Source organism: Canis lupus, chromosome 7 (assembly GCF_048164855.1).
Source record: "Canis lupus baileyi chromosome 7, mCanLup2.hap1, whole genome shotgun sequence".
In the NCBI taxonomy this organism is placed as follows: domain Eukaryota; kingdom Metazoa; phylum Chordata; class Mammalia; order Carnivora; family Canidae; genus Canis; species Canis lupus.
The window spans coordinates 32,885,616-32,901,232 of record NC_132844.1 but is presented as its reverse complement, the minus strand read 5'-3'; the positions used below and the strand labels follow the sequence as shown (position 1 = coordinate 32,901,232).

The 15,617-nt window shown below is 37.5% G+C and overlaps 1 pseudogene; it reads left to right on the top strand.

The window, feature by feature from the left end:
* Positions 1–15,345, top strand: part of LOC140636390 (mannose-1-phosphate guanylyltransferase regulatory subunit alpha-like) — an 85,385-nt pseudogene extending 70,040 nt beyond the window's left edge.
* Positions 15,346–15,617: the final 272 nt, after the last annotated feature.

Genomic DNA, 15,617 nt, shown 5'->3' with positions numbered 1-15,617 from the left:
ATATTTTACTGGTTACATATAGAAATATGCATGTGTCTGTGTACATGGGTTAGTATATACACATATATTTATATACTCTGTCAGCTAAGGGGGCCTAGAAGCAATGGCATCCCGTAAGCAACTAAGAATACCTAAGGCCCAGGAGTACCTGGGTGGCTCAGTCAGTTGAGTGTTTAACTCTTGATTTCAGCTCAGATCATGATCTCACAGTCTTGAGATGGAGCCCTGCATCAGGCTTTATGCTCAGCATGGAGTCTGCTTGTCTCCTTCCCTCTGCTCCTCCCTCTGCTCCTCCCCCTGCTCATGTTTGCTGGCGTGCTAGCTCTCTCCGAAGTAAATAAATAAATAAATAAAATCTTTAAAAAAAAAAAAAAAAAGAATACCTAAGGCCCAGATCTGGGTTTCTTTTCTTTTTTTTTTTTTTTAACATTTTATTTATTTATTCATGTGAGACACAGAGAGAGAGGTAGAGACAGAGGCAGAGGGAGAAGCAGGCTCCCTGCAGGGAACCTAATGTGGGACTCAATCCCAGATCCCAGGATCACAACCTGAGCCTAAGGCAGATGCTTAACCACTGAGCCACCCAGGTGCCCCCAGATCTTGGTTTCTAATACCATTTTTCTGTAAAAGGAACCAGAGAAATGACTGATTCTAGGACTAGAGCAAGATATATACAAGGTCAGCTCTTGTACTGACAGAAAGAAAGTTCCTATGGCATATTCCAAAAAAAGACAAACCATAATGATAAGGGTATTTCAAATAAGTACACGAGCTAACTGAAAGAGATTCCAGTGGCCAAAGTGGAGCAAAATTAAGTAGTATTGGATTATTGTCCAAAGTATATAATAAATATCATGAGTCCATACTGATATAAATAAATGGTTAAATTAATCAGTGGAGAAAAGACAAATCTCCCTTGCAGAATTCTAAATAAATTTATATAGATAACTCCACCCTATAGGAGGGGGAAGCAAAACTCCTGGTTCTTTAAGTATAGGCTGCCTGTAGTAACTTCCTTGAGGAGAGTACAGTATGAAAAGGGAGAGAAAAAAGTAACTTTAAAGCAGAGAAACTGGGGATCCCTGGGTGGCTCAGCAGTTTGGTGCTTGCCTTCAGCCCAGGGTGTGATCCTGGAGTCTGGGGATCGAGTCCCACATCAGGCTCCTTGCATGGAGCCTGCTTCTCCCTCTGCCTATGTCTCTGTGTCTCTCATGTATAAATGAGTAAAATTTATTTATTATTAAAAAAATAATAAAGTAGAGAAACCTAAAAAAATCACTATTTTAGCCACATGAGCAAGGTCAACAATCATGTTGACAGTATAAAATCTTGATATAATGTGATGAAAATAGCACTTTACCTCTGTGATCTTCCTACTGAAAAGCCATAACCCCAGCTAATTAGGAGGAAAAGTTCAGAACAATTCCAACAAAGGGACATCCTACAACATACCTAACACTCCTGAAAATGGCCATTGTCATCAAAACTAAAGCAAGTCTAAGAAACTGTCACAGCCAAGAGGAGCCTAAGAAGACATAACAAATAAATGTAATGTGGCAACCTGGATGGGACCCTAAGGCAGAAAAAAGTCATTTAAAAAGGGATAAATGACATCTAAATGACCTGCTACTTTAATTACATTTGGAAATCAAAAGATACATGAAACAAATGGTAATAACCAAACCGAACTCAAATTATGAACTGAGTCTTTTTTTTTTTTAAGATTTTATTTATTCATGAGAGACACAGAGAGAGAGAGAGAGGGAGGCAGAGACACAGGCAGAGGGAGAAGAAGGCTCCACACAAGGAGTCTGATGTGGGAATGGATCCCAGGACTCCAGGATCACACCCTAAGCCAAAAGCAGACACCCAACCACCGAGCCACCCTGGACTAAGTCTTATGCTTTCACTGTTTAACAAAGAAAGCAAGAGAATAAACAAACTAAACATTCACTTCATGGTAAAACAAAAACATAAAAAATAAAAATATAAGGAAAACGAGGGAAGGAGTAAAGCCTAATATATTTTTTTAAATCCATGAATAACAAAAGAAAAAAATAGATCTGGCAAAAAAATCTAAATTTTATTTAAAATGTGAAACAAAAAAATAAAATAAAATAAAATAAAATGTGAAACAGACATACCTCCAGCAAGTTGGTTTACTTTAGTTTTGCTTTGTAAAGGAAAAACACTGGTATACACAAGCAAAAGAAGAAATGGAATATAACAGATAAAATTGTATTGTTTCGCATTATTAACAGGTAGGGAACCTGAAGGAATTTTAGATGCAGACCCTGCAATGCACGACCTTATAAGCCAGCCCAGCAAGTATATAAATAACTTGTAGGTAAGACAACATTAAGTATCACATGAATACTTACTTACACTACAACTATAAGTAGAGTGAGCTTTATCAGGAGGAGAAACAGGATATTTTAATAAGAAGAAAGCCACGTACAGAGGAAGTTTCCATGAGCAATGGATAATCAGTAAACCAAATCACAGTGACATCAGGCAGAATGGATTCAGCGTAGATGGAAAGCCAGAGGGTTCTGTTCTGTATTGCAGTCTCTGAAATGGATACCAATTAAAAAGTGACTGGATGCCCAAAGTTTGTCAACAAAATAGCAGGTCAATTTTCAAAAAACAGAGGAAGAGAAAGGGAAAAAACAGAAGAAATACTAAGAAGGAAGTTGAACCAATACAATCTGGTTCCTCCTCGGGAGGCATTATCACAAGAATTCCGTTCCTTTAGGGTTCATAGAGTCATATCATTTTAGGGCTGATGAGTAGCTCAAGAGATATTTTCTGAATTCCCCTTATTTTACACATGGGAAATATGTTCCCAGATGAGGAACAAGGAAAGTCACACATTTAACAAGAAATTCCAGACTCCAGATTTGGAGTACAGTTATTATTCCATTATACAGTATAACCTCCTATTTACTCCAATAAAAGATACAATAGAAAGTATTGCTCCATGATTTTTCACTTTTTTTTTCCATTTCTTTATGATATTTTTATTTTTTGTATATCTTGAGCAGCACCTACATTGCTGCGGGGAAAGAGAAGAAAGGAAAAGGGGGGGATAAAAGGAAGCTATCTCCAAACTCCATTTGGTTCAATTTCTACAGGGCTGTTTCTGCTGAACCCAAAGATACTGGGAGTCTTGAAACAGTTTGAGGAACTTCAGCAGGTCCATCCTGATTCTTATTCAAATGTGTAAATCTCCTCAAAGCCCCCAGTGACAAAATGTAAATACAATTTTTGCCTTTCAATACAAGATCAAGACACAATTTAAAGTTCTTTGTAATACTCCTAGCATCCCAGTCCCCAGGCCTCTGAGAGCACTTAAGGACACAAACCTGCCACTGGCAACACTTTGCAGTTCAATTAAGCTGGAAGTAGAAAGTAATTCTAAGAGTCTGAATAGGTTCTTGATGAAAATATTGGTTAGGAAAATGATTGTGCCCTCATGCCTATCTAGCACATCTGGTAGGAAAGGATTGTTACTTTATTTGCATTCCGTGAACAATTTAAAAAGTAATTTGCAGTTTGGGACAAACAAAGAAATGTGAAAGAGCAGTGACTGACTGAAAGCTTTCCCATTAAAGAGTAAAACTGACTAAATTACTTTAAATGTTTTTCCTTAAAAGCTTCTTTAATTGAGTTCTATTACTTTATGATTTATCTTGGCTTGATATTTACCTTCGCATTAAGTAATTTTGCAGAAATTCTGGTGGAGGGAACTGTACTATAGAGAAAAGGGTTAAAAGGCACAAAAGGGAAGAGTTGTACAAAGATTAACTGGGCAAAGGAATCACCATAGACCCTACAGGGAGGTAGAGAGGGAGGAATAGAGAGGGGACAGAAGAAAGCTGACAAGTCATGCCACAAACAGAACAGAAAAGAAGGCAACACAGGGGTAAAAGGAACCTAAGCCTGCTCTTTTAGCAGGAAGGTCAGGAGGTGTGAGCAGAAGGTTTGCTAATCATCCTGGCAGATAACCATCCAGGGAAGCCCACATCATCGTCAATGGTGCTTCCCCAAGGACTGAACAGACTGGAGGTCTGGTCCTCAGCTAGAGTGCCTTGTGTATGAAGATGAACCATCCTTCAGGCACAGAGCTGATAGGCAGGACATATACAAATTTCATATTTTGTTGACCTAAAGAACTATATTTTCCTTAGGAAATTTCTGACTTAATATTTGGTGTATTTCATTTCTAATTGCTGAGTAAAGTTACATTATAGGATAATTCTGCTGGAAAGTGTCTGGAACTCAATTTCAGATGTGCTCATGTGTTTTAGAAGTAGTGGCTACATTCTATAGCAGTATCTGTAGATAAGGAAATGAGAAGGAGGCAAGTTTGTTAGGAACAGGGTTTAACCCTATGGCAGTAACAAACAGAGGAAAGTATAACCTGCTGAGTTGCAATAAGGTACACTCTTATTTTCAATATTTCCTCTGAATCTGACATACTTTTCCATTAATTCATCTAGGGAGAACAATCACAAGACCTATATACCACAATCTATACCCCTTCCAATCCCTCTGTAGACATTACCAATTAATCACAGAGCCTCAGGCAGGGCTCAGTTTCATCATAGCATTCAACTGATAAGAGCTGGCATGAAGTCCAAGAAATCAGCTTGCCACCTGTGATCTATTTGGCTATCTTCTGAGATACCTTACTCAAAAATTAGTAATTAGTAATTGTACTCAATCCAAATATTTAGCACTGAAAAATAAAAGTGAAACTAGAAAAGTTTAGAAAACTACAAAACCCTCTTTAAAACAGCTATGAGACTTCTCATAGTGAGAAGTTATTTTTTTTTAGAAATTCTATTTTTAATTCCATTTTTTCTATAATAAACATGCAGTTTTATGGCATTTAATAACCTTAAAAGACCTCCCACATACAGATTTTTATTTTTGTTTTTTTATTTTTTATTTTTAAAGATTTTATTTATTTATTCATGAGAGACACAGAGAGAGAGGCAGAGACCTAGGCAGAAGGAGAAGCAGGTTCCCTGCAGACAGCCTGATGTGGGACTCCATCCCAGGACCCTGGGATCACGACCTGAGCCAAAGGCAGATGCTCAACCACTGAGCCACCCAGGTGCACCCTACATACAGATGTTTAAATTTGATTTTTATTGCAACCCTGTGGGATAAGAGGAGGACAAAATTAAAAGCAAGAAATGGCCAGAAGATAAGAAACAGGCTCTGGTTATTTCCCTTTGAGGATTTTGAAAGGCAGAAGTATTTCTGTTTCCACAGTGAAGGAAGGAGCTTGTGATTTCTCTTCTTCTCAATTTAGCACTAAACAATCTCTTCGACCTGCTCTATTTATGTGGACCTGCCATACCCATGCTTTTTCTTTGCATTTCAAACTCTGTATTTCTGAAGCTAAGAATAAAATTGAAATCACAATTGTTCCAAGATCTGAAGCCAAAATTTGATCTTAGAAACATAAACAATCACCAAATTAATATGCTTGAAGAATACTTCTTTCACACACTTTTTCTATAGAGAAAACCAGATACATTTTTCCTAGATCTAATACATTTCAATGCAAGTGATCTTAAGTATAGGCAATTAAACCAGACATTTGTTACCACAGATTGACATCAACAACATCTTTGTCCTCTAGAACAAAACAAAAAACAACGAAAAAGAATCCCTCTGAGTTAATACCGAAATCTTTCAAAATTTCAATTCCCCGCCCCCCCCAGTCACCATAATAGGTGATCCCTCTGCGCTCCTTGTAACTTGGTTTTTAATTGCTAAATTTGCTATTTGTATATACAACTGTGATATCCTTTATCATGATGATTCAAATTACAGATGGTTCTAAAAGAAATAAGTCCAGCCTCAGCATAAACAAAAACCTAGGATAGAAAACCCCACAGATTCAATCAAATCAATTTTCTCTCATTTTGAGGTGTACCTTCTCTGGATACATATTTTCTCATATGTCTATATAAATCTTCTCTTAGGATTCTTTTTGTGAATTATTGCCAGCAAAAATGCAAACTCATGAAATCCACCTTATAGAAATGCTAATTACATTAAACAAATTGATCTCACTCCACTTGAAGTGCCTACCTTATTTTTCTGTGTCTTCCACTCTAGGACTTCTGTCTTAAATTTGAGAGATTAATAACAAAGTTGGAAATGCAGTTTCTAGGAAATGTTTCCCCTGTCATTGTATTTTTACTCACAAACCGCTGGAGAATAGGAAGCCTAGAGCCAGGATGAGGATGTGACCATGCTGTCATTTAATGATGAATAAAAAACAATTCAGAAATGTTTCCTTTTAAACACAATTTGAATGATGAGGGGGAGATGTAGCCAGAGAAGTAAGCACCCATGCAGACAATTGACAAATTTACTTAGTTGGCACGTCAAAATACTTAATGCTGCTCACAAAACTTCATTCCTTTCCAACATTTGGTTAATGTGAGATGGAACTAAAGGGGAATAAAATGTTTTTATTTGTGAAAGTGGATACTTGCTCAGTGAACACCGGGAAAACTTAATTGTATTTTTTCATCATCAATTTAATATTTATTCACTGATATGGGTAATTTTCTAGTAGAATAAATAAAACATTATTTTCCAAGATTTACTCATTTGGTAACTTTTTTTTTTAAAGATTTATTTATTTATTCATGATAGACATAGAGAGAGAGAGAGGCAGAGATACAGGAGGAGGGAGAAGCAGGCTCCACGCCGGGAGCCCAATGCGGGACTCGATCCCGGGACTCCAGGATCGCACCCTGGGCCAAAGGCAGGTGCTAAACCGGTAAGCCACCCAGGGATCCCCTCATTTGGCAACTTTTTCAAAATATTTTATAGCAACAAACTTTCTGTGTTTGCAAAATTGAAGAAAAATAGAGTTGGCAAAAGTCCACTCATTATTTGGGAGTTTTGTGTATACAATGCTTGGACATCTGGCTTCAACTTTTTTTTTTCTTTTTTGGCTTTTCATTGAAGTATTTATTCTATTCACATTTAATTTAATTATTGATATATCAATATCAAACATCTTACTATTTGCTCTCTTTTTACTAACTAAACTACATTACTTTTTCTTTTTTATCTTATTTTAATTCCAGTATAGTTAACATACAGTGTTATACTAGTTTTAGGTATACAACAAAGTGATTCAACAATTTTTTAAAAATATTTTATTTATTTATTCATGAGAGACACAGAGGAAGAGGCAGAGACATAGACAGAGGGAGAAGCAGGCTCCATGCAGGAAGCCTGATGTGGGCCTAAACCAAAGGCAGATGCTCAACCACTGAGCCCCCCAGGTGTCCCAATTCAACAATTTTGTATATTCCTTAGTGCTCATCAAGACAAGCTCTTAGGGATCCCTGGGTGGTGCAGCAGTTTGGCACCTGCCTTTGGCCCAGGGCGTGATCCTGGAGACCCGGGATCGAATCCCACATCGGGTTCCTGGTGCATGGAGCCTGCTTCTCCCTCTGCCTATGTCTCTGCCTCTCTCCCTCTTTCTGTGACTATCATAAATGAATAAAAAAAAAAAAAAAAAAAAAAAGACAAGCTCTTAATCTACTTCACTGATTTCACCCAACCCCACTCTCACCTTCCCTCTGGTAGCCATCTATTTGTTCTCTATAGTTATGAGTCTGTTTTTGATTCCTTTTGTTGTTGTTGTTGTTCATTTGTTTCTTAAATTCTACATATGAGTGAGAGCATATGGTATTTGTCTTTGACTTATTTCACATAGCATTATACTCTCTAGGTCCATCCATGCTGTTGTAAATGGCAAGATTTCATTCTTTCTTATGGCTGGATAATATTCCATTGTGTGGAATATTTTTGTGCCAGTACCACACTGTTTCAGTTATTATAGCTTTGTAGTGTAACTTAAAATTTGGAATTGAGATACCTCCAGCTTTAGTTTTCTTTTTCAAGATTGCTTTGACTATTCAGGGTCTTTTATGGTTCCATACAAATTTTAGGATTGTTTGTTCTAGTTCTGTGAAAAATGCTGTTGGAATTTTGATAGAGATTGCATTAAATCTGCAGATTGCTTTGGGTAGTATGGACATTTTAACACAATTTGTTCAATCAGCATGAAATAGTTTGTGTCATCTTCAATTTCTTTCATTAATGTTTTATAGTTTTCAGAGTACAGGTCTTTCATCCCTTTGATTAAGTTTATTCCTAGGTCTCTTATTTTACATACAATTGTAAATGGGATTGTTTTCTTAATTTCTCTTTCTGCTGCTTCATTATTACTGTATAGAAATGCAACAGATTTCTGTACATTGATTTTGTATCCTGTAACCTTACTGAATTCATTTATCAGTTCTAGTAATTTTTTGGTGGAGCCTTTAGTGTTTTCTATATATAATATCATATCATCTGCAAATAGAAGTTTTACTTCGTACCAATTTAGATGCCTTTTATTTCTTTTTCTTGTCTGATTTCTATGGCTAGGACTTCTAGTACTATGCTGAATAAAAGTCATGATGAGGGACATCCTTGTCTTGTTACTGACCTCAGTTTTTTGCCATTGCATATGATGTTAGCTCAGGGTTTTTCATATAAGGCCTTTATTATGTAGAGGTATGTATCCTCTAAACCTATTTTGTTGAAGGTTTTTATCATGAGTGGATGTTGTAATTTGTCAAATTTCTGGTTTCAACTCCTACTACCTATGTGACTTTGGGCAGTCCTTTAATATTTCTAAAGTTCTAGCTCTAAAGGTACTGATGGAAATTATACTCTTCTCTCTTAGAATTGTGCTAAGTGCTAGCACACAGTTGCCCTTTGGGAACAGAGAGAGGATAACATAATACAATGGGAGCAGAATGATGTTTAAAAAAAGATCCCAGTTTCAAATTGATCCAATTCAAAATTTTTCGAACAGTAGCTTTTTTTCCAAAGCTACAGACTCTAGGGATCTCAATCCTATTCACAAGCAAGCCTGACAGCTGAGAGGAGAGATTGGGTATTGGGATTTAGGATGGTTAAAGTGAAATGGAGACAAAAATCAGTAATTTGTTAGTTTGTCTATTTTGCATAAATTTCCATGCAGTCAATTCAAAGGTCCTTAATTTCAAATGTATACAATGTACTCACTCATGCTATACAGATTCAAAATTCAAGTCACAACATGAAAACATGAATAACATCTAATCACACATCAATGAAGGGGAAATTTTCTGAGACTAGAGTTGAAGCTGAAGGCAATGTGCTTGAAGGCCCTTTATTATTCTGTGTGTGTCACTGTGGCCTGAGTATATAATGTAAGGATCCTCAAGAACACAGCTGAGGACAATCATCTAAATTGACTATGCTACATGGGTTGGAAGGTAACAGGTACCACAACCCCACAAAGTACCCAGTAGATTTCCTGATGCCTCACTAGTATAAACAGTCATGGATAAGTTTCAACTCTTTGAATGTTGATTTCTTTTTTAACTGAGGAAAAAAAAAAAAAAAAAACAGCATTTGAATAAAATATTTCAGTATGTGAAACCTAATTTCTCCAGAACTGTCCCTGGGCTCAAAGCCTTAGCCTTAGAGAAGTGACTAGGCAAACAGAGAACAACACTCTATTCTGTATCCCTAAATTCCCATTAGGTACTGATAACCCAATATGGGTATTGTCATACCCAGACTCAGTGATTTAATTTGACAAGAAAGCAATGATTCTAGTGCTCAGTGAGCTGTCAGAGGCTTAATACCCAGGATCTGTGGCGAATCACCAGCCACTGTACCATGAAGGAGCTTTTTAGATTAAAGTGAACATCATGACCTCACCTCTAGTTGAGATTTCCCATTATCCTGTCATCTCCACTGGACACTAAAACCATTGGCCTCCCAGCAGTAATGTCCTTTTCTTTCTGATCTTTCTTTCTGACTCTGGCCTCAAGCTATGAAGATGATGGAAAATAGAATCTTTTTTCTCTACATAATTCTCTTTATCTGATGAATATAGTTTAACATGGTGGGGAAAGAGACAGAAAGTGAATATTTACATTAAGAGGCAGCTGTTAGGAACACAGCTTTGAAGTTGAATTCTGAATGCTGACCCTGAAGTTTGCTAGTTTTACCTTGGACAAATTACTTAGGTACTGTGTATCTCATTTTCTTCATCTGTAAAATGTAAAATTTCTAAGAAAGAAAGGAAATTGTTGAGGTCAATCAATTACTCGGTATATATTTGACATGATATGTACATTAGCTTTTATAGTATTATCATTATTATTCTTATAGTATTATTACAGAAACATGGGGTGTTGAGCATAAAGGTAATAGATTCTTAAGTGCAAAATGTAAAAGAAGTTTGAAATATTTATCGAGGAGAATTTTAAGCAGAAAAGTCTTAGCTATAAGAAAAGAAAAATAAATGTACATTTATTAAATACATATTCTTTTTTAGGAATTCTGTTAGTCCCTCATATGTTATCATGAGGGACTAACAATCAATGAATTGTTTCATTTTCAAAACAACCCTGCATATTAAATGTTGCAAGTATCATGACTCTACAGTAAAGAAAACAAGCCTAAGAGACTTTATGTCACTTGTACAAGACTACCCAGTTTATTTAAGGCAAAGATGAGATTCTAACACAGGTAGATTCAACTTCCAAATTCATATGTTTTCATCAAGCAAAGATGCCTCCATAATATACTCTGTGAACACTTTCCATCAAGTATGTGTCACCTCAGATAAATCAATATGCCTGGTGTGAAGACAGAGCAGCTTAAGTTATTATGAAGCACTTATAACAACTGCAGTACTTTCAACAAAAAGAATACACAACAATTAACATTCCTAACCACAAGGGAGGTAAAGAGCAGGCTCATTTTAATTGTTACTAAACCCCATCACCTATCATATCTATTCTTTTACTACTTAGAAAAATACCCTTTGCAGGACATGTAAAAGGAATATTAAAGAAATCAACCTTTATAAAACCCCTTTTTTCACAAAAAGGAAATGTTATAGGTGTCAATTAATTCAGCAATGTGCCACATGAGAACAAGGCTTGCCAACTCCTGGTTTGAGGTTAATATTTCACTATCAATAGAGCAACTTCCTATCAGAGGGTTTCTATGGGCTTTATAATTTTACAAACAATCTAATGTCACTGCAGTCAATGTTCTTCCTTTCCTAAATGACTATAAATTCTGCTTGAAATCACCAGGGAAAAGACACAATGACTGTTCAACTGCTTCATCAGTGCTAGATAGTCCAGTCCACACTGGACTCCAGCTGTACTTTTTTATATAACTGTTATAGATCTCATCACAATATGGCATAATTATTAAAGTATAACCCTGTCTCTCCAATTAGCCAGCAGGTGACTTGATGGCAAAGACCGTCTCATCACCTCTGAATAGTTTCAGCTCAACAACTATTTAATGAGCTTGTACTTTGTGGCAGGATCCAATGTAAATGATGAGGCTATAAAGAAAAATGAGACACAGCACCAGCCCTTGAGGATGCTATGGACAAATGGAGGAGGCAGACACATTGATTGATCATTTCATTTCAACACAACATGGGAGAAGGCATGAGTATGAAGTGGTAAGAGCATGAGCAAGCAGGCCCTGAACCCAGCCTGGCTAGTTCAAAGAAGACTCATAAAGGAGGTGAGGACTTAGCCATGACCTGAGGATGTGTACTTCTAGTTATTAGTGGAAAGAGGCAGACAGCAAATATTCAATAAAAAAATCCATAAAGGAAGGGAAGGAGGGAGAAAGGGAGATAAAGAGACAGAACTAGACTAACAAGTCCTTTTTATTTCCATCAAAGATCTGGGTGTATATTTTGACAGGTTCACCACATTTTTTAAATTGCTTTTAAGCAATTTAAGACCTAAAGACCATTTCCTAAAGGAAATGCTCCTACTCTTTACTCCACAACTTCTCATGTTCTTTTACATGATGGTACATGTAGCAAATGATGTTTATGTGGCTCACTGGGTAAACAGGAGAGGCTATCTTCGCTGGAGGTGACCTATCACTCAAGCCCCAGCCAGCTACACCAAAGACTGAATGGATCAGTGTCTCAGCAAAATGCTAAGCCTCTTGTAGCCCATCATTGTGCTGAACCAAACAAGTTTGGAAGTATGTCCTAAACTAACTCCTCACCTATTTTCTTCACCCCAATCCCATCCTGTTCCTCCAGGAAACTCGCAGGTGAATCACTCATATATGATCTTCCATTCAATCTTTAAAGATCATCAAATCTCCTTTAAAGAAGTCCTCCTTCAACCCTATTCCTCCTTGAAGTACCTCAACTATATTATTCTTTTTAAGTACTAACCCTGCAAAAAGTTTACTTCACTTACTGGCTTCACTTCTTCTCTTCAATCCTGTCCAACACAGATAATATTCTAGATACTGGAGTAAGACTGTCAACAAGAAGCCAATGTCCCTATTCTCAAGAAGCTTAATTCTCTTGAAGGTGACAGACTAAACAACAAATACATGCATAAGATAATATCACATAGATAAGTGCCTTGAAGAAATATAAAACAAGGGGATAGGTAAGGATGGTGGCGACTACTTTAGACAGGTAGTCTAGGAAGGCCTCTTTCAGAAGGTAATATTGTGGGGGTTTTTAAAAATATTTTATTTATCTATCTGAGAGAGAGAAAAGAATGTGTGTATGATGGAGGGTAGGAAGCAGAAGGGGATGGAGAAGCAGACTACTTGCTGAGCAGGGACACACACTCTCAAGGCACATTCAATCTCGGGGCTCTAGGGCTCTATCCCAGGGCCCTATCCCAGGGCTCTGAGATCGTGACCTGAGCCAAAGGCAGATACTTAGCTGACTGAGCCACCCAGTCACCTCAAGAAGGTAGTAACATTTAAGCAAAACACTGAAGGAAGAACAAGAGAAAGCCAAATGCATATATAGAATAGAATTCCAGAAAAGTTCAAATGTAAGAACATGCAAGGAAGCCAATATAGTATAGCCCAGCAGGCAAGGGAGAGTATTAGGAGATGGGCATAGAGATCAGAGGTAGAAGGTGGTCTATGTGGGGTTTTAAGGGCCCTGGTAAAGACATTGTATCCAATTCTACATGTAACTGGAAGCCTTAAGAGGGTAGTGAAGTGAGCAGGGAGTGAAATCTTTTGACTTACTATTTGGTAAGAATTCCTTTGACTGTGAAATTGAGAAAAGACTAGAAGAGGCCAGCTGCTACAGGATCTGCAGTAATCTGGGCAAGAGATCAGAAACTACAGGCAGGAGATTGAAAATGCTGGATTCAGAATATACTAATATAAAACTTATAGAAGTTGTTGAAGAATGGATGTAATATATGAAATAAAGAAGTGAAGGATCACTCCAAGGTGTTTACTCTAAAGAACGAGATGAACTGTGCCATGAGGAAGACAAGGAGCTGAGAGAGTATACCATGATGGAAGGAGCATCTGATGAAAATTGCAATAGACAAGAATGTTGACAGGAGTCATCATCAGGAGAGGATTTTTTTTTAATTAATTAATTATTTATTTATTTATGATAGTCACAGAGAGAGAGAGAGGCAGAGACACAGGCAGAGGGAGAAGCAGGCTCCATGCACCAGGAGCCCAATGTGGGATTCGATCCCAGGTCTCCAGGATCAGCCCTGGGCCAAAGGCAGGCGCTAAACCGCTGCGCCACCCAGGGATCCCCCAGGAGAGGATTATGGATGACTTCAACTAGGAGAAGCAGCTGAAGGGATTATATAGTGTCCCTCTTCTGCTCAGAAATCTTCTGTATCTTCCCATTGTTACTGCTTATAGAGGGCAAGAACTATGTCTTCCTTGTCTTCTTTGCATCTATATTTGGAATGCCCCCATACAACCTGGGAACTCAGTATTTGTAAAACAATGAATGAGTTGAATGAGTGAACTATACAATAAAATATATGGCTCTTCAAATTTATCACTTATCTCCCACAACCCCATTACCTACTTACTCTCCAGCCCCATACTACGCCACATTTCTGAACCTACACTGCATTTTTCCATATTCATGCTAGCCTTGCTCAAGAGTACCTCTTAGATCAGATGATTTCTCCTATCCTATCACCTATATGCCTTTTGAAAATCTCCTCATGTTGCAAAACTCTGATCTCATGTCCTCTAAGAGCACACTCATCCCTACTCTTGTGGCAGGTTAGTCCTGCCTTCTGCTCTGTGCTCTATTAGCATTTAAAATGGCACTTATCTCAGCCTTCCTTGGATTGGAGTTTACTTTTGCTATGCCTCCAGATTATCAAATCCAGGACAATAGAAGTTATTTTAATTTTTATTTATGCCTACCCAGTTAAACATTTTTCAAAATTCTTTGAGGTTGTACCACAAATTATAATTGGATACAACTACAATGAATTTAAAACAGACAGGGAAAGATCTCTTGCAGCTAAACACAATTAGTGTAATATCTGTACTTTCAAATTATTTTGCTTAAGGAAAAAAATCTGAAATCACAACTTGTTTGTTAATGAACATTCTGTTTGAGGAATGCAAAGCTCTGTTCACTTTTGGATGATAAGGATCCTGAAGCAACATGCCTGTCTTACAGCTTCATCCTCCACCCTTACTTTGCATCTACCCAACCCCACCCCCAGAGTATCCCTGAGTTCCACCAGGCTCAACTACTTGCTATTTCCTGCACATAATCTAGTAACTCTCTGTGCATGTTCCTTCCTTTGGCTAGAATACTCTCCCCCACCTTTACCCCTGGACAATCATAACTCAGCTTTTTTATTTAGTTCAAATTAGTTCAATTTAGTTTAAGATCTTCTCTGCCAGTGGAGAAAAGTTGAGCACAGAATCTGCTGTTCCTTCAATACCTTCTACATAATTCACTTAGGAGTACTTTTCCTAATACAGTGCTTATCTATCTTGACCTCTATCCTAACATACCATTGTGAATCCTTCTAGGTGAGAGTTTGTGTCCCATTATTTTTGTGCCACCAGGACTTAGTATTGTCTAGGGAAAAGTAAGTGCTCAACAAATAATTGTTGAGGTGAATGAACCCTGAGAAGCTCAGTTTGTAGCCTCAGAGCTCTCCAAGACAATTCTGCCTTTTTTGTTACTGTTTCTTACTTCAAAGATAAATTTTGATTGTTGATCATAGCTACAGGCATGGAGATAACCCCTACTCCATAGCTTTATGAAACCCACATTGCTATGAGCTACCCTTTTGCCCCAGTAATTATAGGTGCTTTCCCCACCCCCCAACTGCTTAATCCTTCCAGCCCTTTCAGTTACTTATTGTGTTATCCAGTTGTGTAATCAGCCTGGATCATAAACTGTTAGCAGTTATTTTTTAACGTAAATTATTTCTTTATCCGCAGGTCTGTGCTGTATGTGGTGGGGGGTGGGGAGGGTGGGGGGGCGTGCAGGATGGAGAATGAAATATTTTCTTGTGAAGCATAGTATGGAGTTTTATAGATAATCATTTGTGATCTAAATACAAAAATGCATGCATCCTGGAAGTAATTAACAAAATAGTTTTGACCTAATTATGCTTAAAACACAAGTAGTTCCCAGTTTTGAGCCTAACAGATGCAGCTAGTCTGATTCTATGCTGACCCTTTGGTTTCACACTCAAAGCCAA